Below are 17,617 nucleotides of genomic sequence, written 5' to 3'. Positions count from 1 at the left end.
GGGCAACATTTCAGAGGAATTTAGACAGGTAGGAAATAGAAAGTAAGTGAAGGCAGATTTGCAGTTAGAATTAGTGTCATGATGGGTGCAGACATGATGGGCAAAAGGACCTTTTCCTAGGATGTCAGTTTGTTTTATCTCTTTGAGACTTCTCATGATAATCATTCAAATCTCCGTTAATTCCAAAACTCCAGCATTGTTGGATCTGCCACATCAATGTAATTTTCTTCATATATTTTCTCTTCACCCTTTCTTGTGCTGTGGTGTGGCAATGAGAACTGTGCACAGCATTCCCATGGTGATCTATACATTTCCAACATGACCGATCTGCTCTTGCATTTAATGTCATTGATTTTCACTTTCCAACAGCGAAAAATATCAAGACTTCAGACTTTCAAAACAAAAATTGCTGTCCTCTCCGGCAAGTTAAAAAAAATGTATTCATTTACCATCTCTTTTACCAATTGCCCACCCATTCAAATGCTTCAATGTTCTCTGCTGGAGGGTATTTATAGGATCTCTTTCAGGTTAATACATTACCTGTTACTGATAGCTTTGAACCAAGTGCAATATAGAAACTTAGGAAAGGTGCCCTTCAGGCCTATGTTGTCATTCAATAAGACAGTGTTTGACCTGCAACCTAACTCTAACTATCTGGCCCCATTCAATACCCTTGGCAAGCAAGCTTTCAGCTCGCACCGACTGCTTTTACTTTGCAAGGAATGGTTGCACACAGCAGCAAAAGATTGGAAGAAAGAAGATAAATAGTCTTGAGACCTGTTCTTCCATTATATAGCATGGCTGGTCTGATTTTGGCCTCAAATTCACTTTCTTGATGGTTCTAGACCAACGTCAACTGTGATGGTCCAAACATCTATCTATCTCAACCTTGAATATATTCACCTTCCATATCTCTTTGCGAAGTCAAAAGGTTCACACGGAGAGAAGATATTTTTCTCTCCTCCGAAAATCCTTTCATGATTTTTCCGATCAAATTCCAAGAAGTTCACCTCTCAGTCTCCTCAATTACAGCCTCAAAAGGTCACCTGCTGAAGTAAATCAAAGGGTCAAGTTGCCGTGGTGGGGGGGGGGGGGGGGGGAGGTAAAAGGTACTATCAACGTTAAAGGACAAAGACCTTCACCAAGATTCTATAAATGACTAGAGCGAAACACAAAATCTGTAGATGCTGTGATTGTAGAGGAAATGCTGGAGGAACTCAGTCTCTCCAGTATTTCTGTGGGTTTTTTTCCCTATAAACAAACAAAGGCCTTCCCTCCAAATCAATGTCAGAACTGGGGGCATTCGGTGACGATTATTCTATGTTCAATTCCATTCACTCCAATACATCCAAGCACAAGCTGATGATTGGCAAGTAACATTTGCATTATACAACTGCCAGGTAATTCCTATCTCCAGCACGAAGGAGTCCAAGACTCATCCCTTGATAGTTAATGACATCATCATTTCCAAGTCCTCCAATATCAGCTTTCTCTTAGTCATCACTGATCTTGGTTTCTTTGGCAGCACAGCTCTATTACAGAGCCAGTGACCTGGGTTTGTATCTGGTGCTGTCTGTAAGGAGTTTGTTCGTTCTCCGCCTGTCTGTGTGGGTTTACCTCGGGTGCTCCGGTTTCCTCCCATCTCCAAAACACGTAGAATTATAGGCTAATTGTGTGTAGTAGGGAAGCATGCTTTTAAATGTCCAGCAATGCTGTTTATCATGTTGTAAATAAAATTTAAAATTAAAAACAAAACTGCACCAGCCATGTGAATTTTGGTGGCAACAGGTACCTGTCTCCGCTGTGAGCAACTCAACTTTTGACACACCAAAGCCTTTCCATCATCTTCCAAGTGAGAGATCAGGTGTGTGATGGATACTCCCCACTTGCTTGATGAGTGCATTCATAGACACAAAGAGTTATGGTGTCATACAGCATAGTAATAGAGGCCATTCAGCCCAACTTGTCCATGCGGATCAACAAATCTTATTTGCCTGCCCTCAGCCCACATTCCACAAAATCTTCCTATCCATGCACGTATCTTTTGAACATGACAATTGTCTCCATTTCTACCACATCATCTGGTAGCTCATTCCATACCCCCACCACCTTCAGTTATGTGTCCCTCAGGTCACTTTCAAACCTCTCCCCTTTCACCTTAAATCTATGCCCTCTTGCTTTGGGATCCCTTATCCCAGGGGGGGAAATACGGCTATTTAAGAAGACCTGTGAGGAGCTTGATCGAAACAGGACAACAAGATTGGCATCTACTCAAACACCCTAAATATTCATTCTCTCCACCAATAGTAGAGTTCTGGTGCTCACCAACTGAAACATGTCCCATACCTTCTCCCTTTGGCTGCCCTTTCTGCATCTCCCAAAGGTGCAAATACTTCTTAAGAAATAGTAAAGGGACAGGCTATTTGGTTCCTCCAGCCTACTCCATCATTTTTTATATTTAAATTTTAAATTTTGATGTACAGCATGATAACAGGCCATTCTGGCCCAGGAGCCTGTGGCACCCAATCACACCCAATTGACGTACAATTTCAGTATATTTTTAAGGGTGGGAGGACAAAGGGGCACCTAGAGGGAACCCAGGCAGACATGGGGCTTTACAAACTCCTTACAGACAGTGTCGGATTCAAACTCGGGTCACAGGCGCTGTAATAACATTGCTCTAACTGCTACAGTATCCATGCTGCCCATTGATCATTGCTGACCACTGCTTTCCAGCAAAAAAAAATGCACATGTCCTTCATTATTTCTCAAGGCTGATGCGGAGAGGTAATCGGGAGGTGGTTGCTGCTGTGGCGGAGGTAGTAGTGGTCAAGCCCACTGCAAGAAAATCCGTGGTTATGCAGAAAACAAGAGGAGAGGAAAACACCAGTATGAACAAGGAGAGCATGATGCCTATCCAGGGGTGTACCAGGAGGTAGTTAAAGCAGCTTTGGATGTCGCTCTTATCAGGAATATGAAGTTAAAAAAGAAACTCTCACTCAAAACCAAGGAGCTGATTGTAGATTTTAGGAAGGAAAAACCAGAGGTCATTATGGGATCAGAGGTGGAAAAGCTGAGCAAATTAAAATTCCTGGGAGTCACTATTTAGGAGGACCTATCCTGGACCCAACATTGTAATGGCACCATGAATAAAACATATTTGGCACTTCTACTTCCTCAGGAGTTTGTGGAGGTTCAGTGTGACAATAGAAACTTTGGAAAACTTCTACAGATGTGCAGTAGAATGTATGCTGACTGGCTACATCATAGCCTGGTATGGGGGTACCAATACCTATGAACAGTGAGCCATACAAAAGGTAGTGGACACAGCCCAGGACATCACATGCAAAAGCCTCCCCACCATTGAGAACATCTACATGGAAGGCTGCCGTTGGAGAGCAACAGCGATCATCAAGGATCCACACCATCCTGCAAAAATTTCACTAATCTATTTGCCAAGGCTTTGGCAACGATCTTATAATCTGAATTTAACAGTGAAATAGGTCTATAAGATGATGGTTTAATGGAACTCTGTCTTTTTGTTTGGTATTATGGTAATTATCCCCGTTGAGTATGATTCTGGGAGGGTATGTGTTTCTGGCCTAACACCTCCATAAAAAGAGGAAATGGCAAATATTTAATTTCTTGATAAAATTCAGGGGGGACAACCACCCACCACCTCCATATGGGTAAAGGAGGCATTAAGTTCTACCTGCAATTCTCGGTCTAACCTTGGAAGCTTAATTCGTGAGAGAAACTCTTCTATCTTATTAATGTCTCCTTGAGATTCTGATTGGTATAACCTGAAGTAAAATTGCCTAAAAGTCTCATTAATTTCTTGAAGCCTGTATTTGCATCTGTTTTTATTGCATTGATCATTCTTGAGACTTGTTCTGTTTTCAACTGCCAAGAAAGTACTTTATGGGCTTTTTCACCTAGTTCATAATACATCTGTTTAGTTCTTGTTATTGCTTTTTCTATTCTATAAATTTGCAATTTGTTATACTGTTTTATTAATAAACTGTCTATGCTTCTCTTCAGAACACCTCATCTGAAGGTCCTTTTTCAGATTAAGTGTATTTCTTTCCAATTGCTCCACCTCTCTTGTATATTCCTTCTTGATCTTAGAAGTATAGCTTATAAACAACAAACTCAATCAGAGACTCAGTTAAGGATTCTTATTTTGCACATTATTTATTACTGAATATTTATATTTCCTTTTTTGCACAGTTTGTTTGCATTTCCCTCTTTTGTAATTTGTATCTTTCTTCTTATGTACAGATTACAGTTACTGATAAGTAGAAATTCTGCCTGACCCAAAGGAAAAAGGATCTCAGGGTTATATGTGAAGTCATGTATGTATTCTAAAAATAAATTTGAAATGCTAAATTCCCCGTTCAAGGGCTGCTACGATTAATCTTTGTACCTGTTGTTTACTTACCATGTGAACTGGTGAACACAAAAAGGTGTTGGAGAGTGGTGACATTTTTGCAAGTTGCCTGGTTAGCGTGCTAAACTAAGCCTTCCACTGTATCTCTGTACACATGACAAATAAATGGAGCTAACCGTCTGGAAAAAGGTAGCCGGCATTTAGAAATGTAATCGTCACAGTCTCCCTTGAAGGAAAAGGTGTCGAGGTTCTGTCATTGCCGGCGATTTAGCTAATGGGATATCCCTACCCAATAGAACCCTCGGAACATAGATCTCGATGGTACTTCACTGCCTTGGTCTTGGGAGTAATTAAGGATGGGTAATAACTGTCAGCTTTAGCAAGTTCCCACAACTTGCAAATCAGGGCCAGATTAACATAGTTTCAAGAGTAACAAATGCTATGTGCTCCATAATTTCAAGGGCCCTAGCATTTATGAATTATGAGAAACATTTTAATTTTCATCTTTGTGAAGCGGCTGTGAGATACCACACTGATAGCCTGTGTTAATAACCCCATTTAAAGGTGATAATTGCCTAAAATCGCTGACCTTAAATTTAATCGGGTTAGTAACAGATTATCCCCGGCAGCTTGTGCAATAGCTCAATGTGGGAGCAATGGCCATCTTGGTTACCCATAATCCCCCATGCAGCTAGTACCACTGTGCTAGTGTCAGCGCCAGGGAAATGCAGAGTGGTTCCAGATGTGTGGGGGATTATGGGTAATAAAGACATCCATTGATCCCCATGCTGCTTTACACTGTCGTCATCTCCCTTGTAAGTTTTATTTTAACAGGGAGAGGTTGTGTCCCCCAGCCCCTTCCTCGTCCCACTGGGCAGAGAAAGGTCGCATCCCCCTGCTCCGTCCCCCACTCCACTGAGCAGGGAGATGTTGCGTCCCCCGTCCCGCTGGGCAGGGAGAAGTGGCGTCCCCCGTCCCGCTGGCCAGGGAGAAGTCACATCCCCATCCCGCTCGGCAGGGAGACGTCCCTGTTCTCCCCTTAAGGAGAAGGGAGGGGAGTAATTTCAGTTTAGGCGCTTCCCCCTCACTGCGCAGTGAGGGCCCCTTTAAAATATTTGCTGCAAGCCCCACAATACCTTAATCTGGCACTGCTGTAAATAAGTAAAACATTTAATTTCCTTCCAAGCTTAAGTGCAGTTATCTTCACCCACACCACCAACCCCCCCCCCCCCACCCCAGCCCCCACCCTCCCCCCCAATCACCACCCCCCATGATTTCTAATGTCTTAACCAGATCAGGAATTTCACTTTAATTTCATGTTTTAATTTTAGCTTACAAGTGCTTATGTGAATGCATTTGCAAGTTCATCTAAATTACATCCCAAGATATTCCCCAGTCTACTTTAGTTACTCTCTCAAAAAATATTCAATTAATTTTGTTACGCTTGACCTATTCTTTTCTTATCCAAGTTGGCTCCCTCTAATCAGCTCAAATTTCTTTTAAGTGCTCAGTCACTGTGTCCTCAATTCTGGATTCCAATAAACTCGCCGTAACCAATGTTCAAATAACAGGCCCCTAATCTCCTGCTTTTCTCTCACCTTTCTTAAATAACTTAGTTGCATTTACAATTATCTAATCAAAAGAGGGCAATTCCTGAACTGGATGAGGATTAAAGTGGAAATGACTGCAATTTCCTCAGCTGCTTCCTTTTTAGCCCTTGGGGTGGAAACCATCAGGTTACGGGGATTTGCGTTTGTTAGCGTCACAATTCTCTTTTAAATGTCTTCTTAATACCATTTATTTTTGCGAGTTCTCATTCCTGATTCCTTATTTGTTTCCCCGGAATGTCAGGTATATTATTCTCTTCCTCCCCTGTGAAAACTGCCACAAAGTAATTACTCACTGTCTGCCATTTCCTTATTTTCATTTCGAATATTATTCCCATCTGCTTTTGAAGGTTTCTCCATTATGCTTTTGCTAATATAATGGGAAACTTTGACATCGCTTACAAATTCTGCATTCATGAGTTGATTTGGCAATCTAGTGTTGAGGCATGGCAGAGCTGTGACATTTCAGGGCATTGTTCATTAAGCCTCATTCACAACTGGATCCTGGCACATATCCCAAGGTCGTAAAGACCAGGATCCTACAAAGTTCAAGGACTCAGCTATGGATCTGAATGAATCGGCCACTCTGGTGACCAAATTTATCAGAAAATATGTGGCCGGGTCTGTTTCTTCTCAGATTAGCCTGTTGTATCCTCACTAGAAGCCATGGATGAACTAACAGATCTGTAAACAGTTGAAGATCAGATCTGTGCCATTCAGATCCAGAGATTCAGAAATATGCATGTTCAAGTTTATTTGTCATCCGATTGCACAAGAGAAACCCGACAAAACAGCCTTCTCTGGTCCTTGGTGCAAAACATGCAAAAATACAACCAGATATAACCTACATACAGACAAGTGAAAGACATGCAGGACAAATATACATATAAATAAATAGATAGATAGATAGATAGATAGATAGATAGATAGATAGATAGATAGATAGATGTATATATAGAGTCTTCGATGGTTATTGTGAGCAGTTCCTTTGGTCATTCTGCATTCTTACTGCCTGTGGGAAAAATCTGTTCCTCAGCCTGATGGTTCTGGCTCTGATACTCCTGTATCTCTTTCCCAACAGGAGCAGCTGAAAGATGGTGGTGGGAGGTGCAAGGGGTCCTCAATGATTTTGCACGGCCTCTTCAGACAATGATCCCAGTAGATCACACTGATGGAGGTTGAGGGATACACCAATGATCTTCTCTGCCACTCTTATGGTTGTGTAGATTGACCTCAGATCCAATTGTCTACAGAAACCATACCACACTGTGATGCAGCCAGCCAGGACCTTCTCGATGGAGCTCCTGTAGAAAGTTGACGTGATGGTGACTGGTAGCCTTGCCCACTTCAGTCTTCTCAGGAAGTACAGTTGCTGTAGTGACATCCTGACAAGTGAGGAGATGTTGTGTGTCCAGAATAGGTTACTTGTTGAGTGGAGTCTGAGGATCTTGGTGCTCTCCACTCTCTCCAATACTGAGTTATTAACGTGTAGTGGAGGCTGAAGTATCAGGTGCAATTTCTGGAGGGCCCATCAACATTGCAAAGAGATAAGTCCCGACCTAATTGAAATCTCAGACAGATATTTGACAGTTGTGGCCTCACATCTGATAAGGCAAAACAAGGCTGTATCATAAACTGCAATACGTCCCTTCCAGAAAAGCACAATGCCTTCTCTGCTCACTTCCAAAATGTAAACAATGAAGAACCATCATAAGCCCCTACATCCCCTGGTGGCCTATACTCCCAGTCGCTGAAGCTGAGATGAATTTAGTTCAATGGAAACTATGATAGTTATAGTTTATAAGGACCTGTTCAACTGCAGCATGTAAAAATTTCAGTACATATGTACATTGTACAATGTATATGACAAGAAACATTACAGTAGTTTCACAAGCTAGCAGGACTATGGCAGGGCTTCTGCAATGTTCGACAGCCCACTAACCTCCACAATATCCCTATACTCTCTGACAATAAGTGCCTCCCTTCTTAGCTGAGCACTTACAGGGTCTTCTATAATTGGTGATCAAATCACTAACTAGTTGCCATTTTCTGGAGTGTTAAATCAAGATGGGCATCCACCCTAAACAAAAATGTTTCACGGTTTGCATCATTGGTTAAAAAAAAAATACCACAATCAGAAATCCAGGTAAGTAATTGGCAGTGATGAACATGCCAAAATACACCTACAAACCAGAGAATCACAGAACATAGGTAAAAGCGTAGGCTATTCAGCCCTTCAAGTCTGCACCATTAGTAAAATATTATCAAGACTGATCATGTGACCTCAGTACATGATCCATCACCTTTGGTCCCTTCCACCATAAGGGCCAGATCCAACATCCTTTAAGAATATATCTGCTGAAATGGCCTCTACAACTTTCTGCGGCAGGGAGTTCCACACGTTCACAGCTCTCTGAGTGAAGTTCTTCCTCATCCCAGTCCTTAGTGGGTTATCCTTGAACATTAGAGTGTCACACCCCCCCCCCCACCATCCTGGGATTTTCCCAATATTAGGAGCGTTCTTCCCGCTTCTTACCTATCTAGTCCTGTCAGAGTTTTATAGGTCTCCATTAGATCTTCTTTCAATCTTCTAAATTCCAATGAGTGTATTTTTTTAAATTTTATTCACAGCATGGCAGAAGCTTATTATGCCCATTTAAACCCATGCGGCCCAATTTCACCCAAATTAACCTACAAACCCGTATGTTTTGGACGGTGGGAGGAAAGCGGAGCACCTAGAGGAAAACCCATGAAGACAGAGAGAGAATGTACAAACTCCTTACAAACAATGCTGGATTTGAACCCTCTTCACTATCACTGTAATAACATTGCACTAACTGCCCGCAGTCTACAACCCTAGTCTATCCAGTCTTTCTTCATCTGTTAGACCTGCTATTCCAGGAATCATTCTCTGAACCTTCACCGCACTCCCTCAATGGCAAGTATGTATTTCCTCAGATTAGGAGAATAGAACTGCAGAAAATACTCAAAGGATGGTCTCCCCAAGGCCCAATACAACTGCAGTAAGATGCTCCTGCTTCTATATTCAAAACCTTTCACTATAAAGGCCAGCATGCTCTTTCCTTTTTTCATCTCCTGTACTTTCAACCCAACTTTCAATGGTTGAGGGCATCGTGTCCCCAGCTTTCTATGAACCTTCCCTTTTCCTGATTCCTCACCATTCAGATAATAATCCACCTGCCTGCTATTACCACCAAAGAGGATAACCTCCCATTTGTCTTCAATACATTGTAATGTGTCTGCCATGCCCCCCTTCCTATCTGTCCAAATAACCCTGTAGTCTCTCTGGATCTACCTCAGATGCCAGACAAAGGGAGAGAGGGGCAAGATAAACCAAGGGTTCAGGTGGAGGGAGATAACTCATGCAGGGTGGACTGGGTAATCAGAGGTAAAGCTGCCAGTACTGGTATCAGAGATGAAGGGAAGGTGAGCATGGTGGTATGAAGAATGCCCTAATGGAACCGAGGGGACTAGGAGAGGAGAGTGGATTGTGAGGCTCAATGCAAACTAGAGCAATACCTCATATTCCGCTAGGTCATGCTACAGTATGATCATAGAATTACCTCATTTTAGGTGTTGTGTTGCCCTTCTATGGGGTCATTTCATATTTCCACTCTCTCTCCTTTTTTTGACCTCTTTCCTGATCACCTCCATCCAGCCTCTCGCCTATACTCATTACACCCTCTTCTATTTCTCTCCCTTCCCCTCTCATCTCCTCACTGGACCCTTCCAGTCTCCACTCCACTCCCTGCCCTTACTTCCCTCTGGTCCTCTGGTCTATTTTATCATCACCATTCTCACTCTCCACTTATCAAATCCCAGCACTGGCAGCCTGATCATGCACTCCCCCTATATGACTCAACTCACTTCCAACTGAATCCTTTGTTTTTCTGATTTCCCTTCAGCACCACTCTCCATTTCATTTCCCCATCACATCCCCTAGTTGACATGCATGGTTTCCATGCACTGCCAGACTGAGACCACCCACAAATTGGAGGTACAACCCCTCATCTTCAGTCTGGGCTTGCTCCAATTGGATGGCATTAACAACAAGTTCTCCAGCTTCCATTAAACACCACCTCCCCCTCTTCTGCCTGTCTTCTTTCCTCTTGTTCTGCCTCTCTCTCTCTCTTTCTCTTGGATGGCACAGTTGGCAAAGCAATTAGCGCATTGCCTTTACATAGCCAACAATCGGGACCAGGATTCAAATCCCGTGCTATCTGTAAAGAGTTTTTACATTCTCCGGTAGCTTCAGTTTCCCCCCACCATTCATTCGAAATGTACCATGGTTGAAGGTTGGGGGTAAATTGGGTGGCACAGACTCGTGGGCCAAAATGGCCCATTACTGCGCTTTGTGTCTAATATTTTTTTAATTAAAAATTCCCTTTTCCCTCTGTCTCCTTTCACAGAGCCAAAATTAATGCTCACCTTTCCTCTGATCATATCCAAGTTACACCTATCTGGACCCTTTCTCCTCCCATTCTTCCCCCTTTCTCTACCCAGTCTTTAATTCAGAGACTGCCTGCATTTTGTTAATTCCTTGAAGAAGGGCTCAGGCCTGAAACATGGGTAATATATCTTTACCTGCTATGGACACTGTGAGACTGGCTGAGTTCCCCCAGCATTTCAGTGTGTTTTTTACTCTGCCTCTGGTTCATCATGTTTTACCTCTGTCTGGTTGGCCCATCCCATCTCTGGATCCTGTCACTCCCCTCCCACCTAGTCCTCTCTACACTAACTTTCCTCAGGTCCAATGAAGAGTTTCGGCTAGAAACGATAAACATTCTTTATCCCCCACTGATGCTGCTCAACTTTGCTGAGTTCTTCCAGCCGTATGCATTTGACTGGGCAAATGTCACACAGCACAGAACATGCTCTTCAGCCGGGGAGGATGTACAAACTCCTTCCTGACAGCACCGGATACGAACCTGGATCACTGGCATGGTAACTGTATCGCTAACCAAGCCGCCTGTGGTCCATTCTTGGAACAAGTCGTTTTAAGTGATTAAAGTGGACCTCAGCAATCCCAGAGCAACATAATGAGGTGCCCTGTCCCAGCTTGAGCACCTGAGAGGCAAGGTGCACCTCCTGCATTGCCATAGGTACAAAGGGAGGTAAGAGATCCCTGTTGCACTATTCAAAAGAGTAAAGCTAACATTCTTGAATCCTGACCAATTTCAATTCTTTGATCAACACATTTACCCCTATTACTCTTACTGTGAACTCGCTACGTGAAATTTTGTTGTGGCTTTTGTTTGCATAACAACAGGAACTACACTTTCAAAGTGTTGGACGTGCTTGGGACATGAATCACATAACGTGTCAGGCAAGGGTCAACCCATCTGATTAACAGGCAAGAATCATTATTCCCTGCAAGATTAACAGCAGTAATTCCTTCTGGCTTTTGTTCATTTTGGCTGATGCATTGTGGCATTGGTTAGATTTAATCAGGTGCATGGAATGTTAGACGAACAGCATAGCAATGAATCTGTGCAAGGCATCTGTGTGTTAATAATGGGGTTTAACGAAAGTAAATTGGGAATATGCTGGTAGTTGCCATTTCCTTATTCACACAAATTCCTAAATTGGATGATAATCCCTGCATCACTCCAAATGAAAACAAAGTACAGTTCAGAGAGCTAATGATTTATTGACCTCTTCATCCTGGATTAATATCATTTGTCACTATTCCCCATGCATGGATCTCCCTGCATCAAAAGCAACAACAACTCAGTTAGACAATGTTGTCATTCAACAAAAATACACACTGTAAATGTGTGGAAAAGAAAAAGTGTATATCATGGCTATTGTGATTTATGGTGTGAAAAATAAAAAAAAAAAAAAAGCAACAACAACTCATAAATATGAAAATCAAAAAAAAAACTCCAGTCACGGTAAATTCAAAGTAAAACCAGAAAATATTGGAAATACTCAGCACGTCAAACAGCATTCCTGAGTCCCATGGCCCCTCGTCAAAACTGGTAGAAAAATAAAGAAACCACTCGGGCGACAGTTAGCGCAACGCCGTTACAGCGCCAATGACCAGGATCACGGTTCGAGTCTTGCACTGTCTATAAGGAATTTCTACTGCATGGATTTCCTCCGAATGCTTTGGCTTCCTCCCAATGTTCAAAATGTACTGGGGATGAAGGTTAATTGGGCAGCACGAGCTCATTACCAGGCCCATTACCAGGCTGTGTGCCTAAAAAAAAACAAAATTATTTTTTTCAGTGGACAAGAAGCTGGGGGAGAGATTTTTTTTAACCAATGCAGCATAGTAGAAGCCCCTTTTGGCCCATGGAACCCATACTACCCAATCACACCCAATTAGCCTACCAATATGTTCTGGAAGGCAGGAGGAAACTGGGGAAAACCCATACACACATGGGAAGAATGTACAAACTCCTTACTGACAGTGCTGGATTCGAACCCGGATCGCTGGTGCTGTAATAGGGTGGCGCTGACCTTTACGCTAACGGTGCCACCCGTGGATTTGTAGAAAATAAATTTAAATGGATTACAGACGGATTATGCTTCTTCATCTGTACAATGTGTTGTTAATAGTGAGTCAACTACAGCAAGCCAGACCATATCAATAGAGTGAGAAGAACAACACGGTTAAGCACAACATCATTACAGTGCCAGTGGACAAGTCACAAAGTGTGAAATTACAGTATTTGTGTGCAATAACAGTGGTGGTGTTTTGAATAGGAAGCAATAACGTTCTCACAATCTTCTGATTTCTAAGCTCTATTCCTTTGATTGACACATTTTCTGATAGGGGTTTTGGCAATGAAGTCTTTCAGCCTGAAAATTAGGATGAAGGCCACCTAGACATGAGGTGTTCACAGGCTGCGTTACCAGCCGGACCTCCACTTTAAGAACTCACTTGTTTCTTCTCGCCACAGCTCCTGCTCCAATGAAACGTCCTCAGTTAATAGTCATTCTTTTTTTACAGGATGGGGGGAGCCTGTAATTGTATTTAATTTCTGATTTTTAAAATTCACATTGCAAACTTCAAAATCTAGTTTGAAGATTATAATCCACAAACCTTGAAGGAGGGCTTGTGCTCACTTCGGCAGCACATATACTAAAATTGGAACGATACAGAGAGGATTAGCATAGCCCTTGCGCAAGGATGACACGTAAATTCATGAAGTGTTTCATATCTTTTTGGGCGGCCGAGTCAGTGTAGCGGTTAGCGCAACTCCTTTACAGCACAAGCGATCGGGACTGAAGTTCAAATCCCACGCTATCTATAAGGAATTTGTACATTCTCTCCGTGTCTGCGTGGGTTTCCCCCCCTGGGGCTCTGGTTTCCTCCCACCATTCAAAACGTACCGATTGGGTTAAATTGGGCGGCACAGACTCATGGCCTGTTACTGTGCTGTATGTCTAAGTTTAATTTTTCTTTACCTTTAAATTTAAATTTAAATTAGGGCTCAGGTCCAAAATGTCAGTGATATATCTTTACTTCCTATGGACACTGCGAGATCTTCTGAGTTCCTGCAGCATTTCAGTATTTTCATTTTAACTCACAGGCTCAGTTGATGTTTGGAAAATAAGTTCGACATTATTGTGAGGTTAGACTCAGGCAAGAATTTTGCTGCAAAGTTGCACTCTCCACTTCCTCACCAGTCAGTTAAAATAAACAGATTAACAGAGTGGGGAAAGGAAATTGATACAAACCTACCAGAGGTGCTTCTACTAACATGAGGAATGTCAACACTTAAGTCTCTGCCATGGATTTTCCCACATTGGAAAGGGATCGGTATTTTCTCTCCCACAGTGTGTGGATTGCTATTTCTGCCCATTATTTAATCGACTATTAGGTGCTGACATGTGAAATTCTCGCTTTCTGATGTGATCACTTCAGAAGTTCTAACCTTGAATTGATACAATGCATCTAACTTCAGCCCACCAAGGTCAGAATCAGAACTGGGTTTATTGTTGTGAACGTGCCATAAAATTTGTGGTTTTGTGGCAGCAGTATGCTATAGAACAAGGTGCAAAATCACTGTAAATTACAGTTCCGTAAATACAAGATAAAAAAAAACTGTTACAAAAAAGAGAAAATGAGAGGTGGTATCCATAGGCCCATTGCTCGTTCAGAAATCTGAGGGTGGAGGGGCAGAAGCTATTTTCGTAACATTGAATGTGTGTCTCAGCCTCCTGTACCTTCTTCCTGGTGGTAGCAGTGAGAAAAGGGCATGGTCTGGGGGTGAGGATCCTTGATGATAGAAGCTGCATTCTTCAGAGATCACCTCTTAAATATATACTTAATGGAGCGAAAACTGAGGCTCATGGCGGTGCTGGCCAAGTTTATAACACTGTGTACAAGCCTGTTTCTGCCCTGTACATTGGCACTTCCATACCAAACAGTAATGCAACCAGTCAGACTGCTCTCCACGGTACACATACAGAAACTTGAAAGGGTCTTTGGTGACATTCCAAATCTCCTCAAACTTCTAATGAAATATATCCACTGGTCTGCCTTCTTCATGATTCCATCAACATAATGGCCCCAGGATAGGTCTTCAGAGATGTTGACACCTATGAATCTGAAGTTCTTTATACTATCCACTACTGACCCCTTGATGAGGACTAGTTTGAGTTCTCCTGGAAGTTAAACACGAAAGTCTGCAGATACAGTGACTGAAGTAGAAACAGAATACTGGAGAAACTCATCAGGTCAAACAGTATCCTTTATATAGCAAAGATAAAGATACAGAACCAACGTTTTAGGGCTGAGCCCTTCATCAACATGACCAACGAAGGGCTCAAGTCCTGAATTGTCAGTTCTGTATCTTTATCTTTGCTACATAAAGGATACTGTTTGACCTGATGAGTTTCTCCAGCATTCTGTTTCTACTTGCGTCCTCCTGACTTTTCCTTCTTGAAGTCTACAGTCAGTTCCTTAGTTTTACTGATGTTGAGTGCAAAGTTGCTGTTGTAATACCACTCAATGGGCTGATCTATCTCACTGCATTATGCTGTATGTGGTTCTGCCAACAACCGTGGTGATTCTCAACTCCGTGGTCAGACAACATGCGACACAGAGAGCATATATGACCATGTTTTGTGCAGTTGAGCTGTTGGTCAAGTTGGCCAAAGGGATGAGTGTTGTGGATAGTTTTGGAGGGCGAGGGCAAAAGAGAGAATTCAAGAGAGGGTCCCAGAGCTTAGCAGAAGGCATGGCTGCCAAAAGCTGTAGCACTTGAATTTGGAGATGCAAAGAGGCCAGAATTAGAGAAGCATAAGAACACTCAGATGTTGAGAAGTGTTGCAGAGGAGGACCAGGAACAGGATGGGATTAGGTTGGATAATGATGAGTTAGATTAAGCTAGGTTGAGTGGAAAGGGTTGGGTTGGGTTGAGTTGAGGTAAATTGAGTTGGGTTGTGTTGGTTTGGCTAAATTGAGTTGAATTGTTTATGGTCACATTGATATAGTGAAACAATTATTTTGTGCGTTAACCAACTGATCATTGTATACAACAGATAATGCAGATTAAAATAAAATTGTACAGTGTAAGGGAAAGAAGATTCAGTCAAAACAGTGGATACAGTTTACTAATGAGAGGTCCAAACTGAAAAGGATTCAAAATTCAATCAATCGTGTTATTTTACATTAAATTTTACTAAGGTGACTTAATACTAAGTAAATGACTCACAAATAGACAAATAAACTTAAATGAATGTTTTTTCACCAGCTATTATAATGCAGAAGGTTGGCATCACCCCTGCATTGAGCAGCATGGCAACATAGCAGCTAACACCACAGCTTTAGAGCCCCAGAGACACAAGTTCAAACCTGACCTTGGATGCTATGTGTCTGTTGGCACACAATCCTTGGGTTTGCATCAGTTGTTCCAAAATGCTTCCACGTCCCAAAGTAAAATTGCAGGACAGATTAGCTACTGCAAGCAAATTCTTCATGTAGGTAAGTGCCAAAAGAATCAAAGTTTGGACTTAATGGGCATATTGCAGGGCTATCAAAAACAATACGAAGTGGGGGATGGGGCTTATGTAATTGCTCTGCTGAGCACCAGCATGAGCACAATGGACAGAATGGCCTTTTGTGCTAAAATAATGTTAACTGTTCACCATCAATCAACTAGCTGGAGGTAAACAAGACATCGGCAGATACTGGAAAACTAGAGCCAGATGCAAAATGTTGGAGGAACTCAGCGGATCAGACAGGATCCATGGAAAGCAATAGGCTCTCAGTGTTTCAGGCTGAAAATCCGCCATCTGGACAACTTGCAAAACAAATGTTCTCACTATAACTCAGTCCCTGTGACAAGAAACTTGAACTTGGTGTTCCTCAGGCTCTCCTTTATCACCTTTGTCCCCATTTTCTATTTCCATTATGGTGCAGCGATGGAATTTGACATCTTCTGTGTCTGAAGCACTGACAGGCGAAAACAAGGAATAAAAATACTTCTCCAACAGTTCATCAATAACAAGATTGCTCAGCAGATAAAGCAACAGAAACCTCTTTGTTTTCTCACTCCCACAACCCCCCCCCCCCACCCCCCCAACACTCCCACAACCTGCCCACACACTCTTTTCTCTTGCTTAAAGATGCAGATTCTTTCTGGAAAACCAGTATAAAATCTACTGGGCTGTTGTGAAATTTGCCAGGACATTTGACAATGGAGAATATCACAATGAACCTTAACTTTTTGCCCTTTACAACTAATCGATATCACATACAAGCCCTTTATTCTTGATGAAGATGAGTCTAACAGATCAACATTTAATACTATCAAACCAGCAAAACGAATCATGAAGGAAGGTTCATGTTCAAGGTTCATATACTGTTATATACATACAGTAAATAGACACAATTTATTCACTTCAATTTGACCCAAGAGACACACAAAGGAGGCCTATTAGTCCAACTCTCCTACCAAAATGAGAAAGAGAAGAAAAAGAGAGTCCCCACAGAGACACTGATGTCTGTGAATCCCTCTACCTCACTCAGTGCAGCTGCCTCCCCCGGTCCTGTAACTTACGCAACCTCACGGCTTCTTGTCTAGACCAGCGGTCAACCTGAGCTCTGGGCTTCAGAATCTCTCTCCTCGGCCCCTGATTCCAAAACCCTGATATGATCCGGAAGCTATCAGCATCCAAGGACATTTGGAAGCCCTGCTCAATATCGGCACCCTTACAAATCCCTGCCCCTGTCCTGATGCCTGTTGGCCACAGGCCAGTCTCCAGCAGCCTGCAGCTTGATGCGAGTCCTTCAGCCTCTGCCTTCTTGCTGCTCTGCTGTGATGGTCCTGTGGTCTCCTAACTTGTAGAGCCTTCTCCCAGGCTTATCCTTCTCCGTGGAGTGGTGACCTCCTGCTCTGGTGCCCTGCACTAGTCCACTGCTCAAACTTAGGGAACTGGGATTCTCTTTGTAAATGGATCCTCAACTTTCTCATCAGTAAACCACAGTCAGAGCTGATTGGGAACATCACTCCTTCATTACTGACCCCAACATGGGACACCTCAAGCTGAGTGCTTAGTCCTCTGCCCTGTTCTTTTTGTGTCCAAAACTATGTAACCAAGTTCAACTTCAGTGCACGAACGACATCATCGTTACTGGCCA

At 42.6% G+C, this 17,617-nt stretch overlaps 1 non-coding gene across 1 annotated transcript; it reads left to right on the top strand.

Annotated features, from left to right (window-relative positions):
- Positions 1-13,084: 13,084 nt before the first annotated feature.
- On the top strand, positions 13,085-13,191 carry LOC138740197 (U6 spliceosomal RNA). The gene has a single exon (XR_011342736.1). It is a non-coding gene; the product is annotated as a U6 spliceosomal RNA (small nuclear RNA).
- The last annotated feature ends 4,426 nt before the right edge of the window (positions 13,192-17,617 follow it).

Source organism: Narcine bancroftii, chromosome 7, assembly GCF_036971445.1.
Source record: "Narcine bancroftii isolate sNarBan1 chromosome 7, sNarBan1.hap1, whole genome shotgun sequence".
Lineage (NCBI taxonomy): Eukaryota > Metazoa > Chordata > Chondrichthyes > Torpediniformes > Narcinidae > Narcine > Narcine bancroftii.
This window is presented reverse-complemented; position numbering and strand designations above follow the sequence as displayed.